General features: G+C 67.0%; 8 non-coding genes across 8 annotated transcripts; all 8 read left to right on the top strand.

Annotated features, from left to right (window-relative positions):
* Positions 1 to 477: 477 nt before the first annotated feature.
* On the top strand, positions 478 to 596 carry LOC139701927 (5S ribosomal RNA). Its single transcript, XR_011704526.1, has one exon. It is a non-coding gene; the product is annotated as a 5S ribosomal RNA (ribosomal RNA).
* Positions 597 to 2980: 2384 nt separating this feature from the next.
* LOC139701928 (5S ribosomal RNA) lies at positions 2981 to 3099 on the top strand. The gene has a single exon (XR_011704527.1). It is a non-coding gene; the product is annotated as a 5S ribosomal RNA (ribosomal RNA).
* Positions 3100 to 5485: 2386 nt separating this feature from the next.
* LOC139701929 (5S ribosomal RNA) lies at positions 5486 to 5604 on the top strand. Its single transcript, XR_011704528.1, has one exon. It is a non-coding gene; the product is annotated as a 5S ribosomal RNA (ribosomal RNA).
* A 2382-nt stretch (positions 5605 to 7986) lies between these two features.
* LOC139701930 (5S ribosomal RNA) lies at positions 7987 to 8105 on the top strand. The gene has a single exon (XR_011704529.1). It is a non-coding gene; the product is annotated as a 5S ribosomal RNA (ribosomal RNA).
* A 2392-nt stretch (positions 8106 to 10497) lies between these two features.
* LOC139701931 (5S ribosomal RNA) lies at positions 10498 to 10616 on the top strand. The gene has a single exon (XR_011704530.1). It is a non-coding gene; the product is annotated as a 5S ribosomal RNA (ribosomal RNA).
* A 2392-nt stretch (positions 10617 to 13008) lies between these two features.
* LOC139701932 (5S ribosomal RNA) lies at positions 13009 to 13127 on the top strand. The gene has a single exon (XR_011704531.1). It is a non-coding gene; the product is annotated as a 5S ribosomal RNA (ribosomal RNA).
* A 2394-nt stretch (positions 13128 to 15521) lies between these two features.
* On the top strand, positions 15522 to 15640 carry LOC139701933 (5S ribosomal RNA). The gene has a single exon (XR_011704532.1). It is a non-coding gene; the product is annotated as a 5S ribosomal RNA (ribosomal RNA).
* Positions 15641 to 18018: 2378 nt separating this feature from the next.
* Positions 18019 to 18137, top strand: LOC139701934 (5S ribosomal RNA). Its single transcript, XR_011704533.1, has one exon. It is a non-coding gene; the product is annotated as a 5S ribosomal RNA (ribosomal RNA).
* The last annotated feature ends 425 nt before the right edge of the window (positions 18138 to 18562 follow it).

Genomic DNA, 18562 nt, shown 5'->3' on the forward strand with positions numbered 1-18562 from the left:
AGGGCTTCTGGGCTTCTCCGCCTGGCGAAAGGCGGGGTGGGCGTGGCGGTGGGGGGCCGGGGGTCCGTGGGGGGGTTGGGGTCGCGGGAGGCCTGGGCCTTGGCGAGGAGCGGCGGAGGAGGCCAGGCCACGCCAGGCCACGCCAGGCCGGGGCGGGGCGGTGCGATCCCTGCGGGCGCTTGGTGGGGCTCGCGGTAGGTGGAGCCAGGTGGAGAGGGGCGGTGTTGGAGGCGGGACTCAGCCAGTCCCAGTCTCCCAGGACCCCTGGGCCGCTGCCCGGTGGAGTCAGGTCGGAGCGGAGCGTGAGAGCCCCCAGCCTTGAGTTGAGTTGGGCTGGGCTGCGCTGTTGTGGGGCGGGCGAGGGAGGCCCCCTGCGACCACCCCCTCCGATTTCCCCCCTCCACCCCCCTCCCGTCCCCTGGACTGAAGGGTGGAACCCGGAGCAGGCTCTTGAGGCGCCCCCGGGCGGCCCTCCCCGTCTACGGCCATACCACCCTGAACGCGCCCGATCTCGTCTGATCTCGGAAGCTAAGCAGGGTCGGGCCTGGTTAGTACTTGGATGGGAGACCGCCTGGGAATACCGGGTGCTGTAGGCTTTTGCGCCCCCTTCCCACACACACTTTTAACTTGCGTGGCCCCGAGAGACAGGCCGTGACCCCCGGGCCCTCGGGCCAGGGCGCAGGCGCAGCCCTGGGCTGCCGGTCGCTGTCCCTTCAGGCCTGCGGCTGGCCTCCCGACGACCAGCGCCCAGCGCCTGCAACAAGGCCCACAGGCCTGGCTCTCCCCAGGGACGCTAGGACACTCACTCCATGAGACCCCGCTGAGCCGAGCCAGGTCCAGGCCACGACCCTCCATGTGCACCCAGACCGACCCCCCCACCCCTCGGCCTGGAGGATGGGGTGTGTGGGGGGGCGACACCCGCCTTCCCCAGAACACGGGGCCCACCCGCGGGGCCCGCTCCCTCACCCGTTCCTGCCACACAAGCAGAACCTTGACACCCAGATCCTGGGAGTGGGAGAGTCCATCGAGCGTCTCTGCCTGGGTCCTTTCTCTTTGCACCACCTCCGCAAGGTCCCTCCTGTGTCTCTACCTCCTTCCCCACCGCCTTCCTCCGTGAGGGTCCCCCTGAGTCAATCTCTCTCTCTGCCTGTCTCTCCCTTTCACTCTCATCGGAGCAGCAGATGTCTCTGTGGGTCCCTGTTCATCCATCTCTCCTTCTCTCTTGTGCCTCTCTTGGCCTGTGAGGAGGCATCCCTGTCTCCATCTCCCACTCAATCCCTCTCTGGCCTTGACTCTCCTCTCTCTCTCTCTCTCTCTCTCTCTCTCTCTCTCTCTCACACACACACACACACACACAGAGACACACACTCACCCCTCTACCCCCCACCCAACCCCAGCCAACTCACTCTGGGCTGCAAGTCACCAGGTCCATGGTAGCCTGGAGACTGGGCAGTCACAGGTTCTCTCATCTCCCATCTAACTTCCCATGGATGTAAGAGTGGATTCACACATCACCCTTGAAGTGCGCGCAGGACTTCAGGGTGTGTGCTCAGCAGAGGCTGAGAGAGGGCCGAGGAGGCCACAGGGTCTTAGGAGTCTGCGCTGAGAGCCAAGCAAGAGAGCAGATGGCAAAAGAGGGCAGGCGCTCCTGAAAGAGGAGGAAGCAGCCTTCAGAGCAGGCAAGCGGTTCGGGGCCAGGGGGTTGCCATGGAGGACCAGGTGCCAAGAGGAGTTGAAGCCTGGCCGGTGGGGACAGGGAAGCAGAGGCCCCTTGGTCGCGGTCACCGGTCCACCTGCAGAGGACAGGACAAGACGCAGGGCCTGACGACCCGGTGGGCGCGTGTCCCCGCAACGCAACCACCGCTCCCCTCCCTCCCCCCTCTCCCCCCTGCAATGCTTGCAGGGGAGGGGGCTTTCCGTCTGGTGAGGCCGCCGACTAAGCTCCCACAGGGGTTTGAATCAGGGTGCTTCTTCCACAGGCGGTCCTTTCCTGGACACTGGACAGAGGGGTCTATGCCCTTCCTCAGGGCGGTGCTGTGCACGTGCTGGTCGTTGACTGGTACCAACAAGGCGCAGAGCCCTCCGACCTTGGCATTGGGTCCGAAGGGGGTGACTGCGGTGGCTTTGCAGAGTGGGCCCGAAACTCAGGGCGAGGCACGACCCCAGCGGCGCACTTCTGAGCCTGGCCGGGCGACTGACTGACTGGGAGCCAGCGGGCCGCTGCCCCCGGCCACCCTCTGCCCGGTTTTCCCTGAGTCCCTGAGTGTGTTCCTCCCTCCTGCCCTCCCTGTGCGTGGCTCCACTCGCCAGGCACGCTCAGGGGACGTGTGTGGCCGGCGGCTGGCCATTGCCCAGTCGGACTGCATTTCCGCCTGGGGCGCTGGGCCTGTGTCAGGGTCCCTGGGGTGTCCGAGGGGGGTGCCCGCCTGCCTCTCCGCCCCTGGCTCTCTGGGCTCCGGGCTAGGCTAGGCTAGGTTCGCGCGCGCGGGACACTGAAACGGCCAGGGCTTCTGGGCTTCTCCGCCTGGCGAAAGGCGGGGTGGGCGTGGCGGTGGGGGGCCGGGGGTCCGTGGGGGGGTTGGGGTCGCGGGAGGCCTGGGCCTTGGCGAGGAGCGGCGGAGGAGGCCAGGCCACGCCAGGCCACGCCAGGCCGGGGCGGGGCGGTGCGATCCCTGCGGGCGCTTGGTGGGGCTCGCGGTAGGTGGAGCCAGGTGGAGAGGGGCGGTGTTGGAGGCGGGACTCAGCCAGTCCCAGTCTCCCAGGACCCCTGGGCCGCTGCCCGGTGGAGTCAGGTCGGAGCGGAGCGTGAGAGCCCCCAGCCTTGAGTTGAGTTGGGCTGGGCTGCGCTGTTGTGGGGCGGGCGAGGGAGGCCCCCTGCGACCACCCCCTCCGATTTCCCCCCTCCACCCCCCTCCCGTCCCCTGGACTGAAGGGTGGAACCCGGAGCAGGCTCTTGAGGCGCCCCCGGGCGGCCCTCCCCGTCTACGGCCATACCACCCTGAACGCGCCCGATCTCGTCTGATCTCGGAAGCTAAGCAGGGTCGGGCCTGGTTAGTACTTGGATGGGAGACCGCCTGGGAATACCGGGTGCTGTAGGCTTTTGCGCCCCCTTCCCACACACACTTTTAACTTGCGTGGCCCCGAGAGACAGGCCGTGACCCCCGGGCCCTCGGGCCAGGGCGCAGGCGCAGCCCTGGGCTGCCGGTCGCTGTCCCTTCAGGCCTGCGGCTGGCCTCCCGACGACCAGCGCCCAGCGCCTGCAACAAGGCCCACAGGCCTGGCTCTCCCCAGGGACGCTAGGACACTCACTCCATGAGACCCCGCTGAGCCGAGCCAGGTCCAGGCCACGACCCTCCATGTGCACCCAGACCGACCCCCCCACCCCTCGGCCTGGAGGATGGGGTGTGTGGGGGGGCGACACCCGCCTTCCCCAGAACACGGGGCCCACCCGCGGGGCCCGCTCCCTCACCCGTTCCTGCCACACAAGCAGAACATTGACACCCAGATCCTGGGAGTGGGAGAGTCCATCGAGCGTCTCTGCCTGGGTCCTTTCTCTTTGCACCACCTCCGCAAGGTCCCTCCTGTGTCTCTACCTCCTTCCCCACCGCCTTCCTCCGTGAGGGTCCCCCTGAGTCAATCTCTCTCTCTGCCTGTCTCTCCCTTTCACTCTCATCGGAGCAGCAGATGTCTCTGTGGGTCCCTGTTCATCCATCTCTCCTTCTCTCTTGTGCCTCTCTTGGCCTGTGAGGAGGCATCCCTGTCTCCATCTCCCACTCAATCCCTCTCTGGCCTTGACTCTCCTCTCTCTCTCTCTCTCTCTCTCTCTCTCTCTCTCTCTCACACACACACACACACACACACAGAGACACACACTCACCCCTCTACCCCCCACCCAACCCCAGCCAACTCACTCTGGGCTGCAAGTCACCAGGTCCATGGTAGCCTGGAGACTGGGCAGTCACAGGTTCTCTCATCTCCCATCTAACTTCCCATGGATGTAAGAGTGGATTCACACATCACCCTTGAAGTGCGCGCAGGACTTCAGGGTGTGTGCTCAGCAGAGGCTGAGAGAGGGCCGAGGAGGCCACAGGGTCTTAGGAGTCTGCGCTGAGAGCCAAGCAAGAGAGCAGATGGCAAAAGAGGGCAGGCGCTCCTGAAAGAGGAGGAAGCAGCCTTCAGAGCAGGCAAGCGGTTCGGGGCCAGGGGGTTGCCATGGAGGACCAGGTGCCAAGAGGAGTTGAAGCCTGGCCGGTGGGGACAGGGAAGCAGAGGCCCCTTGGTCGCGGTCACCGGTCCACCTGCAGAGGACAGGACAAGACGCAGGGCCTGACGACCCGGTGGGCGCGTGTCCCCGCAACGCAACCACCGCTCCCCTCCCTCCCCCCTCTCCCCCCTGCAATGCTTGCAGGGGAGGGGGCTTTCCGTCTGGTGAGGCCGCCGACTAAGCTCCCACAGGGGTTTGAATCAGGGTGCTTCTTCCACAGGCGGTCCTTTCCTGGACACTGGACAGAGGGGTCTATGCCCTTCCTCAGGGCGGTGCTGTGCACGTGCTGGTCGTTGACTGGTACCAACAAGGCGCAGAGCCCTCCGACCTTGGCATTGGGTCCGAAGGGGGTGACTGCGGTGGCTTTGCAGAGTGGGCCCGAAACTCAGGGCGAGGCACGACCCCAGCGGCGCACTTCTGAGCCTGGCCGGGCGACTGACTGACTGGGAGCCAGCGGGCCGCTGCCCCCGGCCACCCTCTGCCCGGTTTTCCCTGAGTCCCTGAGTGTGTTCCTCCCTCCTGCCCTCCCTGTGCGTGGCTCCACTCGCCAGGCACGCTCAGGGGACGTGTGTGGCCGGCGGCTGGCCATTGCCCAGTCGGACTGCATTTCCGCCTGGGGCGCTGGGCCTGTGTCAGGGTCCCTGGGGTGTCCGAGGGGGGTGCCCGCCTGCCTCTCCGCCCCTGGCTCTCTGGGCTCCGGGCTAGGCTAGGCTAGGTTCGCGCGCGCCGGACACTGAAACGGCCAGGGCTTCTGGGCTTCTCCGCCTGGCGAAAGGCGGGGTGGGCGTGGCGGTGGGGGGCCGGGGGTCCGTGGGGGGGTTGGGGTCGCGGGAGGCCTGGGCCTTGGCGAGGAGCGGCGGAGGAGGCCAGGCCACGCCAGGCCACGCCAGGCCGGGGCGGGGCGGTGCGATCCCTGCGGGCGCTTGGTGGGGCTCGCGGTAGGTGGAGCCAGGTGGAGAGGGGCGGTGTTGGAGGCGGGACTCAGCCAGTCCCAGTCTCCCAGGACCCCTGGGCCGCTGCCCGGTGGAGTCAGGTCGGAGCGGAGCGTGAGAGCCCCCAGCCTTGAGTTGAGTTGGGCTGGGCTGCGCTGTTGTGGGGCGGGCGAGGGAGGCCCCCTGCGACCACCCCCTCCGATTTCCCCCCTCCACCCCCCTCCCGTCCCCTGGACTGAAGGGTGGAACCCGGAGCAGGCTCTTGAGGCGCCCCCGGGCGGCCCTCCCCGTCTACGGCCATACCACCCTGAACGCGCCCGATCTCGTCTGATCTCGGAAGCTAAGCAGGGTCGGGCCTGGTTAGTACTTGGATGGGAGACCGCCTGGGAATACCGGGTGCTGTAGGCTTTTGCGCCCCCTTCCCACACACACTTTTAACTTGCGTGGCCCCGAGAGACAGGCCGTGACCCCCGGGCCCTCGGGCCAGGGCGCAGGCGCAGCCCTGGGCTGCCGGTCGCTGTCCCTTCAGGCCTGCGGCTGGCCTCCCGACGACCAGCGCCCAGCGCCTGCAACAAGGCCCACAGGCCTGGCTCTCCCCAGGGACGCTAGGACACTCACTCCATGAGACCCCGCTGAGCCGAGCCAGGTCCAGGCCACGACCCTCCATGTGCACCCAGACCGACCCCCCCACCCCTCGGCCTGGAGGATGGGGTGTGTGGGGGGGCGACACCCGCCTTCCCCAGAACACGGGGCCCACCCGCGGGGCCCGCTCCCTCACCCGTTCCTGCCACACAAGCAGAACCTTGACACCCAGATCCTGGGAGTGGGAGAGTCCATCGAGCGTCTCTGCCTGGGTCCTTTCTCTTTGCACCACCTCCGCAAGGTCCCTCCTGTGTCTCTACCTCCTTCCCCACCGCCTTCCTCCGTGAGGGTCCCCCTGAGTCAATCTCTCTCTCTGCCTGTCTCTCCCTTTCACTCTCATCGGAGCAGCAGATGTCTCTGTGGGTCCCTGTTCATCCATCTCTCCTTCTCTCTTGTGCCTCTCTTGGCCTGTGAGGAGGCATCCCTGTCTCCATCTCCCACTCAATCCCTCTCTGGCCTTGACTCTCCTCTCTCTCTCTCTCTCTCTCTCTCTCTCTCTCTCTCACACACACACACACACACACAGAGACACACACTCACCCCTCTACCCCCCACCCAACCCCAGCCAACTCACTCTGGGCTGCAAGTCACCAGGTCCATGGTAGCCTGGAGACTGGGCAGTCACAGGTTCTCTCATCTCCCATCTAACTTCCCATGGATGTAAGAGTGGATTCACACATCACCCTTGAAGTGCGCGCAGGACTTCAGGGTGTGTGCTCAGCAGAGGCTGAGAGAGGGCCGAGGAGGCCACAGGGTCTTAGGAGTCTGCGCTGAGAGCCAAGCAAGAGAGCAGATGGCAAAAGAGGGCAGGCGCTCCTGAAAGAGGAGGAAGCAGCCTTCAGAGCAGGCAAGCGGTTCGGGGCCAGGGGGTTGCCATGGAGGACCAGGTGCCAAGAGGAGTTGAAGCCTGGCCGGTGGGGACAGGGAAGCAGAGGCCCCTTGGTCGCGGTCACCGGTCCACCTGCAGAGGACAGGACAAGACGCAGGGCCTGACGACCCGGTGGGCGCGTGTCCCCGCAACGCAACCACCGCTCCCCTCCCTCCCCCCTCTCCCCCCTGCAATGCTTGCAGGGGAGGGGGCTTTCCGTCTGGTGAGGCCGCCGACTAAGCTCCCACAGGGGTTTGAATCAGGGTGCTTCTTCCACAGGCGGTCCTTTCCTGGACACTGGACAGAGGGGTCTATGCCCTTCCTCAGGGCGGTGCTGTGCACGTGCTGGTCGTTGACTGGTACCAACAAGGCGCAGAGCCCTCCGACCTTGGCATTGGGTCCGAAGGGGGTGACTGCGGTGGCTTTGCAGAGTGGGCCCGAAACTCAGGGCGAGGCACGACCCCAGCGGCGCACTTCTGAGCCTGGCCGGGCGACTGACTGACTGGGAGCCAGCGGGCCGCTGCCCCCGGCCACCCTCTGCCCGGTTTTCCCTGAGTCCCTGAGTGTGTTCCTCCCTCCTGCCCTCCCTGTGCGTGGCTCCACTCGCCAGGCACGCTCAGGGGACGTGTGTGGCCGGCGGCTGGCCATTGCCCAGTCGGACTGCATTTCCGCCTGGGGCGCTGGGCCTGTGTCAGGGTCCCTGGGGTGTCCGAGGGGGGTGCCCGCCTGCCTCTCCGCCCCTGGCTCTCTGGGCTCCGGGCTAGGCTAGGCTAGGTTCGCGCGCGCGGGACACTGAAACGGCCAGGGCTTCTGGGCTTCTCCGCCTGGCGAAAGGCGGGGTGGGCGTGGCGGTGGGGGGCCGGGGGGCCGTGGGGGGGTTGGGGTCGCGGGAGGCCTGGGCCTTGGCGAGGAGCGGCGGAGGAGGCCAGGCCACGCCAGGCCACGCCAGGCCGGGGCGGGGCGGTGCGATCCCTGCGGGCGCTTGGTGGGGCTCGCGGTAGGTGGAGCCAGGTGGAGAGGGGCGGTGTTGGAGGCGGGACTCAGCCAGTCCCAGTCTCCCAGGACCCCTGGGCCGCTGCCCGGTGGAGTCAGGTCGGAGCGGAGCGTGAGAGCCCCCAGCCTTGAGTTGAGTTGGGCTGGGCTGCGCTGTTGTGGGGCGGGCGAGGGAGGCCCCCTGCGACCACCCCCTCCGATTTCCCCCCTCCACCCCCCTCCCGTCCCCTGGACTGAAGGGTGGAACCCGGAGCAGGCTCTTGAGGCGCCCCCGGGCGGCCCTCCCCGTCTACGGCCATACCACCCTGAACGCGCCCGATCTCGTCTGATCTCGGAAGCTAAGCAGGGTCGGGCCTGGTTAGTACTTGGATGGGAGACCGCCTGGGAATACCGGGTGCTGTAGGCTTTTGCGCCCCCTTCCCACACACACTTTTAACTTGCGTGGCCCCGAGAGACAGGCCGTGACCCCCGGGCCCTCGGGCCAGGGCGCAGGCGCAGCCCTGGGCTGCCGGTCGCTGTCCCTTCAGGCCTGCGGCTGGCCTCCCGACGACCAGCGCCCAGCGCCTGCAACAAGGCCCACAGGCCTGGCTCTCCCCAGGGACGCTAGGACACTCACTCCATGAGACCCCGCTGAGCCGAGCCAGGTCCAGGCCACGACCCTCCATGTGCACCCAGACCGACCCCCCCACCCCTCGGCCTGGAGGATGGGGTGTGTGGGGGGGCGACACCCGCCTTCCCCAGAACACGGGGCCCACCCGCGGGGCCCGCTCCCTCACCCGTTCCTGCCACACAAGCAGAACCTTGACACCCAGATCCTGGGAGTGGGAGAGTCCATCGAGCGTCTCTGCCTGGGTCCTTTCTCTTTGCACCACCTCCGCAAGGTCCCTCCTGTGTCTCTACCTCCTTCCCCACCGCCTTCCTCCGTGAGGGTCCCCCTGAGTCAATCTCTCTCTCTGCCTGTCTCTCCCTTTCACTCTCATCGGAGCAGCAGATGTCTCTGTGGGTCCCTGTTCATCCATCTCTCCTTCTCTCTTGTGCCTCTCTTGGCCTGTGAGGAGGCATCCCTGTCTCCATCTCCCACTCAATCCCTCTCTGGCCTTGACTCTCCTCTCTCTCTCTCTCTCTCTCTCTCTCTCTCTCTCTCTCTCACACACACACACACACACACACACACAGAGACACACACTCACCCCTCTACCCCCCACCCAACCCCAGCCAACTCACTCTGGGCTGCAAGTCACCAGGTCCATGGTAGCCTGGAGACTGGGCAGTCACAGGTTCTCTCATCTCCCATCTAACTTCCCATGGATGTAAGAGTGGATTCACACATCACCCTTGAAGTGCGCGCAGGACTTCAGGGTGTGTGCTCAGCAGAGGCTGAGAGAGGGCCGAGGAGGCCACAGGGTCTTAGGAGTCTGCGCTGAGAGCCAAGCAAGAGAGCAGATGGCAAAAGAGGGCAGGCGCTCCTGAAAGAGGAGGAAGCAGCCTTCAGAGCAGGCAAGCGGTTCGGGGCCAGGGGGTTGCCATGGAGGACCAGGTGCCAAGAGGAGTTGAAGCCTGGCCGGTGGGGACAGGGAAGCAGAGGCCCCTTGGTCGCGGTCACCGGTCCACCTGCAGAGGACAGGACAAGACGCAGGGCCTGACGACCCGGTGGGCGCGTGTCCCCGCAACGCAACCACCGCTCCCCTCCCTCCCCCCTCTCCCCCCTGCAATGCTTGCAGGGGAGGGGGCTTTCCGTCTGGTGAGGCCGCCGACTAAGCTCCCACAGGGGTTTGAATCAGGGTGCTTCTTCCACAGGCGGTCCTTTCCTGGACACTGGACAGAGGGGTCTATGCCCTTCCTCAGGGCGGTGCTGTGCACGTGCTGGTCGTTGACTGGTACCAACAAGGCGCAGAGCCCTCCGACCTTGGCATTGGGTCCGAAGGGGGTGACTGCGGTGGCTTTGCAGAGTGGGCCCGAAACTCAGGGCGAGGCACGACCCCAGCGGCGCACTTCTGAGCCTGGCCGGGCGACTGACTGACTGGGAGCCAGCGGGCCGCTGCCCCCGGCCACCCTCTGCCCGGTTTTCCCTGAGTCCCTGAGTGTGTTCCTCCCTCCTGCCCTCCCTGTGCGTGGCTCCACTCGCCAGGCACGCTCAGGGGACGTGGGTGGCCGGCGGCTGGCCATTGCCCAGTCGGACTGCATTTCCGCCTGGGGCGCTGGGCCTGTGTCAGGGTCCCTGGGGTGTCCGAGGGGGGTGCCCGCCTGCCTCTCCGCCCCTGGCTCTCTGGGCTCCGGGCTAGGCTAGGCTAGGTTCGCGCGCGCGGGACACTGAAACGGCCAGGGCTTCTGGGCTTCTCCGCCTGGCGAAAGGCGGGGTGGGCGTGGCGGTGGGGGGCCGGGGGTCCGTGGGGGGGTTGGGGTCGCGGGAGGCCTGGGCCTTGGCGAGGAGCGGCGGAGGAGGCCAGGCCACGCCAGGCCACGCCAGGCCGGGGCGGGGCGGTGCGATCCCTGCGGGCGCTTGGTGGGGCTCGCGGTAGGTGGAGCCAGGTGGAGAGGGGCGGTGTTGGAGGCGGGACTCAGCCAGTCCCAGTCTCCCAGGACCCCTGGGCCGCTGCCCGGTGGAGTCAGGTCGGAGCGGAGCGTGAGAGCCCCCAGCCTTGAGTTGAGTTGGGCTGGGCTGCGCTGTTGTGGGGCGGGCGAGGGAGGCCCCCTGCGACCACCCCCTCCGATTTCCCCCCTCCACCCCCCTCCCGTCCCCTGGACTGAAGGGTGGAACCCGGAGCAGGCTCTTGAGGCGCCCCCGGGCGGCCCTCCCCGTCTACGGCCATACCACCCTGAACGCGCCCGATCTCGTCTGATCTCGGAAGCTAAGCAGGGTCGGGCCTGGTTAGTACTTGGATGGGAGACCGCCTGGGAATACCGGGTGCTGTAGGCTTTTGCGCCCCCTTCCCACACACACTTTTAACTTGCGTGGCCCCGAGAGACAGGCCGTGACCCCCGGGCCCTCGGGCCAGGGCGCAGGCGCAGCCCTGGGCTGCCGGTCGCTGTCCCTTCAGGCCTGCGGCTGGCCTCCCGACGACCAGCGCCCAGCGCCTGCAACAAGGCCCACAGGCCTGGCTCTCCCCAGGGACGCTAGGACACTCACTCCATGAGACCCCGCTGAGCCGAGCCAGGTCCAGGCCACGACCCTCCATGTGCACCCCGACCGACCCCCCCACCCCTCGGCCTGGAGGATGGGGTGTGTGGGGGGGCGACACCCGCCTTCCCCAGAACACGGGGCCCACCCGCGGGGCCCGCTCCCTCACCCGTTCCTGCCACACAAGCAGAACCTTGACACCCAGATCCTGGGAGTGGGAGAGTCCATCGAGCGTCTCTGCCTGGGTCCTTTCTCTTTGCACCACCTCCGCAAGGTCCCTCCTGTGTCTCTACCTCCTTCCCCACCGCCTTCCTCCGTGAGGGTCCCCCTGAGTCAATCTCTCTCTCTGCCTGTCTCTCCCTTTCACTCTCATCGGAGCAGCAGATGTCTCTGTGGGTCCCTGTTCATCCATCTCTCCTTCTCTCTTGTGCCTCTCTTGGCCTGTGAGGAGGCATCCCTGTCTCCATCTCCCACTCAATCCCTCTCTGGCCTTGACTCTCCTCTCTCTCTCTCTCTCTCTCTCTCTCTCTCTCTCTCACACACACACACACACACACACACACACACAGAGACACACACTCACCCCTCTACCCCCCACCCAACCCCAGCCAACTCACTCTGGGCTGCAAGTCACCAGGTCCATGGTAGCCTGGAGACTGGGCAGTCACAGGTTCTCTCATCTCCCATCTAACTTCCCATGGATGTAAGAGTGGATTCACACATCACCCTTGAAGTGCGCGCAGGACTTCAGGGTGTGTGCTCAGCAGAGGCTGAGAGAGGGCCGAGGAGGCCACAGGGTCTTAGGAGTCTGCGCTGAGAGCCAAGCAAGAGAGCAGATGGCAAAAGAGGGCAGGCGCTCCTGAAAGAGGAGGAAGCAGCCTTCAGAGCAGGCAAGCGGTTCGGGGCCAGGGGGTTGCCATGGAGGACCAGGTGCCAAGAGGAGTTGAAGCCTGGCCGGTGGGGACAGGGAAGCAGAGGCCCCTTGGTCGCGGTCACCGGTCCACCTGCAGAGGACAGGACAAGACGCAGGGCCTGACGACCCGGTGGGCGCGTGTCCCCGCAACGCAACCACCGCTCCCCTCCCTCCCCCCTCTCCCCCCTGCAATGCTTGCAGGGGAGGGGGCTTTCCGTCTGGTGAGGCCGCCGACTAAGCTCCCACAGGGGTTTGAATCAGGGTGCTTCTTCCACAGGCGGTCCTTTCCTGGACACTGGACAGAGGGGTCTATGCCCTTCCTCAGGGCGGTGCTGTGCACGTGCTGGTCGTTGACTGGTACCAACAAGGCGCAGAGCCCTCCGACCTTGGCATTGGGTCCGAAGGGGGTGACTGCGGTGGCTTTGCAGAGTGGGCCCGAAACTCAGGGCGAGGCACGACCCCAGCGGCGCACTTCTGAGCCTGGCCGGGCGACTGACTGACTGGGAGCCAGCGGGCCGCTGCCCCCGGCCACCCTCTGCCCGGTTTTCCCTGAGTCCCTGAGTGTGTTCCTCCCTCCTGCCCTCCCTGTGCGTGGCTCCACTCGCCAGGCACGCTCAGGGGACGTGGGTGGCCGGCGGCTGGCCATTGCCCAGTCGGACTGCATTTCCGCCTGGGGCGCTGGGCCTGTGTCAGGGTCCCTGGGGTGTCCGAGGGGGGTGCCCGCCTGCCTCTCCGCCCCTGGCTCTCTGGGCTCCGGGCTAGGCTAGGCTAGGTTCGCGCGCGCGGGACACTGAAACGGCCAGGGCTTCTGGGCTTCTCCGCCTGGCGAAAGGCGGGGTGGGCGTGGCGGTGGGGGGCCGGGGGTCCGTGGGGGGGTTGGGGTCGCGGGAGGCCTGGGCCTTGGCGAGGAGCGGCGGAGGAGGCCAGGCCACGCCAGGCCACGCCAGGCCGGGGCGGGGCGGTGCGATCCCTGCGGGCGCTTGGTGGGGCTCGCGGTAGGTGGAGCCAGGTGGAGAGGGGCGGTGTTGGAGGCGGGACTCAGCCAGTCCCAGTCTCCCAGGACCCCTGGGCCGCTGCCCGGTGGAGTCAGGTCGGAGCGGAGCGTGAGAGCCCCCAGCCTTGAGTTGAGTTGGGCTGGGCTGCGCTGTTGTGGGGCGGGCGAGGGAGGCCCCCTGCGACCACCCCCTCCGATTTCCCCCCTCCACCCCCCTCCCGTCCCCTGGACTGAAGGGTGGAACCCGGAGCAGGCTCTTGAGGCGCCCCCGGGCGGCCCTCCCCGTCTACGGCCATACCACCCTGAACGCGCCCGATCTCGTCTGATCTCGGAAGCTAAGCAGGGTCGGGCCTGGTTAGTACTTGGATGGGAGACCGCCTGGGAATACCGGGTGCTGTAGGCTTTTGCGCCCCCTTCCCACACACACTTTTAACTTGCGTGGCCCCGAGAGACAGGCCGTGACCCCCGGGCCCTCGGGCCAGGGCGCAGGCGCAGCCCTGGGCTGCCGGTCGCTGTCCCTTCAGGCCTGCGGCTGGCCTCCCGACGACCAGCGCCCAGCGCCTGCAACAAGGCCCACAGGCCTGGCTCTCCCCAGGGACGCTAGGACACTCACTCCATGAGACCCCGCTGAGCCGAGCCAGGTCCAGGCCACGACCCTCCATGTGCACCCAGACCGACCCCCCCACCCCTCGGCCTGGAGGATGGGGTGTGTGGGGGGGCGACACCCGCCTTCCCCAGAACACGGGGCCCACCCGCGGGGCCCGCTCCCTCACCCATTCCTGCCACACAAGCAGAACCTTGACACCCAGATCCTGGGAGTGGGAGAGTCCATCGAGCGTCTCTGCCTGGGTCCTTTCTCTTTGCACCACCTCCGCAAGGTCCCTCCTGTGTCTCTACCTCCTTCCCCACCGCCTTCCTCCGTGAGGGTCCCCCTGAGTCAATCTCTCTCTCTGCCTGTCTCTCCCTTTCACTCTCATCGGAGCAGCAGATGTCTCTGTGGGTCCCTGTTCATCCATCTCTCCTTCTCTCTTGTGCCTCTCTTGGCCTGTGAGGAGGCATCCCTGTCTCCATCTCCCACTCAATCCCTCTCTGGCCTTGACTCTCCTCTCTCTCTCTCTCTCTCTCTCTCTCTCTCTCTCTCTCTCACACACACACACACACACACACACACACAGAGACACACACTCACCCCTCTACCCCCCACCCAACCCCAGCCAACTCACTCTGGGCTGCAAGTCACCAGGTCCATGGTAGCCTGGAGACTGGGCAGTCACAGGTTCTCTCATCTCCCATCTAACTTCCCATGGATGTAAGAGTGGATTCACACATCACCCTTGAAGTGCGCGCAGGACTTCAGGGTGTGTGCTCAGCAGAGGCTGAGAGAGGGCCGAGGAGGCCACAGGGTCTTAGGAGTCTGCGCTGAGAGCCAAGCAAGAGAGCAGATGGCAAAAGAGGGCAGGCGCTCCTGAAAGAGGAGGAAGCAGCCTTCAGAGCAGGCAAGCGGTTCGGGGCCAGGGGGTTGCCATGGAGGACCAGGTGCCAAGAGGAGTTGAAGCCTGGCCGGTGGGGACAGGGAAGCAGAGGCCCCTTGGTCGCGGTCACCGGTCCACCTGCAGAGGACAGGACAAGACGCAGGGCCTGACGACCCGGTGGGCGCGTGTCCCCGCAACGCAACCACCGCTCCCCTCCCTCCCCCCTCTCCCCCCTGCAATGCTTGCAGGGGAGGGGGCTTTCCGTCTGGTGAGGCCGCCGACTAAGCTCCCACAGGGGTTTGAATCAGGGTGCTTCTTCCACAGGCGGTCCTTTCCTGGACACTGGACAGAGGGGTCTATGCCCTTCCTCAGGGCGGTGCTGTGCACGTGCTGGTCGTTGACTGGTACCAACAAGGCGCAGAGCCCTCCGACCTTGGCATTGGGTCCGAAGGGGGTGACTGCGGTGGCTTTGCAGAGTGGGCCCGAAACTCAGGGCGAGGCACGACCCCAGCGGCGCACTTCTGAGCCTGGCCGGGCGACTGACTGACTGGGAGCCAGCGGGCCGCTGCCCCCGGCCACCCTCTGCCCGGTTTTCCCTGAGTCCCTGAGTGTGTTCCTCCCTCCTGCCCTCCCTGTGCGTGGCTCCACTCGCCAGGCACGCTCAGGGGACGTGTGTGGCCGGCGGCTGGCCATTGCCCAGTCGGACTGCATTTCCGCCTGGGGCGCTGGGCCTGTGTCAGGGTCCCTGGGGTGTCCGAGGGGGGTGCCCGCCTGCCTCTCCGCCCCTGGCTCTCTGGGCTCCGGGCTAGGCTAGGCTAGGTTCGCGCGCGCGGGACACTGAAACGGCCAGGGCTTCTGGGCTTCTCCGCCTGGCGAAAGGCGGGGTGGGCGTGGCGGTGGGGGGCCGGGGGTCCGTGGGGGGGTTGGGGTCGCGGGAGGCCTGGGCCTTGGCGAGGAGCGGCGGAGGAGGCCAGGCCACGCCAGGCCACGCCAGGCCGGGGCGGGGCGGTGCGATCCCTGCGGGCGCTTGGTGGGGCTCGCGGTAGGTGGAGCCAGGTGGAGAGGGGCGGTGTTGGAGGCGGGACTCAGCCAGTCCCAGTCTCCCAGGACCCCTGGGCCGCTGCCCGGTGGAGTCAGGTCGGAGCGGAGCGTGAGAGCCCCCAGCCTTGAGTTGAGTTGGGCTGGGCTGCGCTGTTGTGGGGCGGGCGAGGGAGGCCCCCTGCGACCACCCCCTCCGATTTCCCCCCTCCACCCCCCTCCCGTCCCCTGGACTGAAGGGTGGAACCCGGAGCAGGCTCTTGAGGCGCCCCCGGGCGGCCCTCCCCGTCTACGGCCATACCACCCTGAACGCGCCCGATCTCGTCTGATCTCGGAAGCTAAGCAGGGTCGGGCCTGGTTAGTACTTGGATGGGAGACCGCCTGGGAATACCGGGTGCTGTAGGCTTTTGCGCCCCCTTCCCACACACACTTTTAACTTGCGTGGCCCCGAGAGACAGGCCGTGACCCCCGGGCCCTCGGGCCAGGGCGCAGGCGCAGCCCTGGGCTGCCGGTCGCTGTCCCTTCAGGCCTGCGGCTGGCCTCCCGACGACCAGCGCCCAGCGCCTGCAACAAGGCCCACAGGCCTGGCTCTCCCCAGGGACGCTAGGACACTCACTCCATGAGACCCCGCTGAGCCGAGCCAGGTCCAGGCCACGACCCTCCATGTGCACCCAGACCGACCCCCCCACCCCTCGGCCTGGAGGATGGGGTGTGTGGGGGGGCGACACCCGCCTTCCCCAGAACACGGGGCCCACCCGCGGGGCCCGCTCCCTCACCCGTTCCTGCCACACAAGCAGAACCTTGACACCCAGATCCTGGGAGTGGGAGAGTCCATCGAGCGTCTCTGCCTGGGTCCTTTCTCTTTGCACCACCTCCGCAAGGTCCCTCCTGTGTCTCTACCTCCTTCCCCACCGCCTTCCTCCGTGAGGGTCCCCCTGAGTCAATCTCTCTCTCTGCCTGTCTCTCCCTTTCACTCTCATCGGAGCAGCAGATGTCTCTGTGGGTCCCTGTTCATCCATCTCTCCTTCTCTCTTGTGCCTCTCTTGGCCTGTGAGGAGGCATCCCTGTCTCCATCTCCCACTCAATCCCTCTCTGGCCTTGACTCTCCTCTCTCTCTCTCTCTCTCTCTCTCTCTCTCTCACACACACACACACACACACAGAGACACACACTCACCCCTCTACCCCCCACCCAACCCCAGCCAACTCACTCTGGGCTGCAAGTCACCAGGTCCATGGTAGCCTGGAGACTGGGCAGTCACAGGTTCTCTCATCTCCCATCTAACTTCCCATGGATGTAAGAGTGGATTCACACATCACCCTTGAAGTGCGCGCAGGACTTCAGGGTGTGTGCTCAGCAGAGGCTGAGAGAGGGCCGAGGAGGCCACAGGGTCTTAGGAGTCTGCGCTGAGAGCCAAGCAAGAGAGCAGATGGCAAAAGAGGGCAGGCGCTCCTGAAAGAGGAGGAAGCAGCCTTCAGAGCAGGCAAGCGGTTCGGGGCCAGGGGGTTGCCATGGAGGACCAGGTGCCAAGAGGAGTTGAAGCCTGGCCGGTGGGGACAGGGAAGCAGAGGCCCCTTGGTCGCGGTCACCGGTCCACCTGCAGAGGACAGGACAAGACGCAGGGCCTGACGACCCGGTGGGCGCGTGTCCCCGCAACGCAACCACCGCTCCCCTCCCTCCCCCCTCTCCCCCCTGCAATGCTTGCAGGGGAGGGGGCTTTCCGTCTGGTGAGGCCGCCGACTAAGCTCCCACAGGGGTTTGAATCAGGGTGCTTCTTCCACAGGCGGTCCTTTCCTGGACACTGGACAGAGGGGTCTATGCCCTTCCTCAGGGCGGTGCTGTGCACGTGCTGGTCGTTGACTGGTACCAACAAGGCGCAGAGCCCTCCGACCTTGGCATTGGGTCCGAAGGGGGTGACTGCGGTGGCTTTGCAGAGTGGGCCCGAAACTCAGGGCGAGGCACGACCCCAGCGGCGCACTTCTGAGCCTGGCCGGGCGACTGACTGACTGGGAGCCAGCGGGCCGCTGCCCCCGGCCACCCTCTGCCCGGTTTTCCCTGAGTCCCTGAGTGTGTTCCTCCCTCCTGCCCTCCCTGTGCGTGGCTCCACTCGCCAGGCACGCTCAGGGGACGTGTGTGGCCGGCGGCTGGCCATTGCCCAGTCGGACTGCATTTCCGCCTGGGGCGCAGGGCCTCTGTCAGGGTCCCTGGGGTGTCCGAGGGGGGTGCCCGCCTGCCTCTCCGCCCCTGGCTCTCTGGGCTCCGGGCTAGGCTAGGCTAGGTTCGCGCGCGCGGGACACTGAAACGGCCAGGGCTTCTGGGCTTCTCCGCCTGGCGAAAGGCGGGGTGGGCGTGGCGGTGGGGGGCCGGGGGTCCGTGGGGGGGTTGGGGTCGCGGGAGGCCTGGGCCTTGGCGAGGAGCGGCGGAGGAGGCCAGGCCACGCCAGGCCACGCCAGGCCGGGGCGGGGCGGTGCGATCCCTGCGGGCGCTTGGTGGGGCTCGCGGTAGGTGGAGCCAGGTGGAGAGGGGCGGTGTTGGAGGCGGGACTCAGCCAGTCCCAGTCTCCCAGGACCCCTGGGCCGCTGCCCGGTGGAGTCAGGTCGGAGCGGAGCGTGAGAGCCCCCAGCCTTGAGTTGAGTTGGGCTGGGCTGCGCTGTTGTGGGGCGGGCGAGGGAGGCCCCCTGCGACCACCCCCTCCGATTTCCCCCCTCCACCCCCCTCCCGTCCCCTGGACTGAAGGGTGGAACCCGGAGCAGGCTCTTGAGGCGCCCCCGGGCGGCCCTCCCCGTCTACGGCCATACCACCCTGAACGCGCCCGATCTCGTCTGATCTCGGAAGCTAAGCAGGGTCGGGCCTGGTTAGTACTTGGATGGGAGACCGCCTGGGAATACCGGGTGCTGTAGGCTTTTGCGCCCCCTTCCCACACACACTTTTAACTTGCGTGGCCCCGAGAGACAGGCCGTGACCCCCGGGCCCTCGGGCCAGGGCGCAGGCGCAGCCCTGGGCTGCCGGTCGCTGTCCCTTCAGGCCTGCGGCTGGCCTCCCGACGACCAGCGCCCAGCGCCTGCAACAAGGCCCACAGGCCTGGCTCTCCCCAGGGACGCTAGGACACTCACTCCATGAGACCCCGCTGAGCCGAGCCAGGTCCAGGCCACGACCCTCCATGTGCACCCAGACCGACCCCCCCACCCCTCGGCCTGGAGGATGGGGTGTGTGGGGGGGCGACACCCGCCTTCCCCAGAACACGGGGCCCACCCGCGGGGCCCGCTCCCTCACCCGTTCCTGCCACACAAGCAGAACCTTGACACCCAGATCCTGGGAGTGGGAGAGT

Source organism: Marmota flaviventris, chromosome 14 (assembly GCF_047511675.1).
Source record: "Marmota flaviventris isolate mMarFla1 chromosome 14, mMarFla1.hap1, whole genome shotgun sequence".
Lineage (NCBI taxonomy): Eukaryota > Metazoa > Chordata > Mammalia > Rodentia > Sciuridae > Marmota > Marmota flaviventris.